Source organism: Coenobita brevimanus, chromosome 32 (genome assembly GCF_032717465.1).
Source record: "Coenobita brevimanus isolate Jiangsu-jjx chromosome 32, ASM3271746v2, whole genome shotgun sequence".
NCBI classification, from domain to species: domain Eukaryota; kingdom Metazoa; phylum Arthropoda; class Malacostraca; order Decapoda; family Coenobitidae; genus Coenobita; species Coenobita brevimanus.
This window is the reverse complement of record NC_136985.1, coordinates 3,569,467-3,570,766: the sequence shown is the minus strand read 5'-3', so window position 1 is coordinate 3,570,766 and position 1,300 is coordinate 3,569,467.

Here is a 1,300-nt window from a genome sequence, read left to right as displayed (position 1 = left end):
AAAAAACCTTCGCCATCACTATACACATCTCCACAACGAGGTTTAGCTGTCCAGGACACCACCGATCCCTGGCCTGACGTCCCTGGGCCGTGAGACGTCACTGTGCATGGCCAGAATCCTGCACGGCCACACCTCCCGGCCCAGTAACATCCCGGGCCTCAGGACCCTTGGGGGTCCCAAACAGACTAAACTCCACCGACTCTCCATCACCAAGGAAGTGTTGGAGGTGCCATGGGTTTCGCTTAGTGATATCCTGGTGGTACACAAAATCATCAACGCCAGTATCTTGGCGTTTGATGAATCAACACCTCGCCCTCACATTAAACCAAACCATGGTCCCTCGGATCTTCTGGGTTACAGGAGGCTGTGGTGTGCTGGTTACCCCCGTCAGTGGGTCGCAGGCAGTGGCAGCAACAGGTCTGTCTTCCATGGTTCCTCTCTCAGCTCTCATCCTCCGCTCTCATCCTCGAAGACTAATCCTCCTCGCCTGATCTGAAAACTCTATTTATAGAATGTGGCGATATTGAAAGGACCATATTACGTACAACAGGAAAGCAAGGTGTAATAAACACAATAAATCGCTTAGAAAAAGGTGTTAGGGGGCTTCAATAAGTAGCAGGATAAAGAGCACTGATGTACAATTTTTAACGAAACTCCTATCGACTGGGCCAAGTTAGAGTGGACGGACTATAGTGAGTGAAGTGTTGCCATTGTATTAGTAACTACTTTACTATGAGATGGTGATGATAGGTAGCGGGAACTATCATCCACTCACTCGATGTAGTGCTGCTTGCTTCTTCCTTCCCCTTTCTCCTCTGTGTGTCCTCCTTTCTTCCTACTTCTTCCTTTCTCTCTCTCTTCCCACATCTTCCTTCCTCTTTGTCACTCTGTCTCCGTGTCTGTCCTCTTTTCCTGCCACTTCGTCTCTCTCTCTCTCTCTCTCTCTCTCTCCTCCTCTCTTCCTACTTCTCGCATCCTTCCTGTCACTTTTTATTAGTCTTCTTTCCACTTCGGGTGACTCTACACTGAAAGACAATCAGATGGAGAGGTTTATATATTATGTGTTTATATTTTTGTTTTGTGTTTATATTTTTTGTGTTTATTTTTTGTGTATACATTTTGCTTATATTTTTTTATTTTGTGTTGATATTTTTTGTTTATATGTTTTGTGTTTATATTTTTTGTGTTCATATTTTTTGTTTATATATTGTCTATATTTTTTCTTTTGTGTTTTGTGTTTATATTTTTTGTGTTCTGTGTTTATATTTTTTGTTTTTATATTTTTTGTTTATAATTTGTT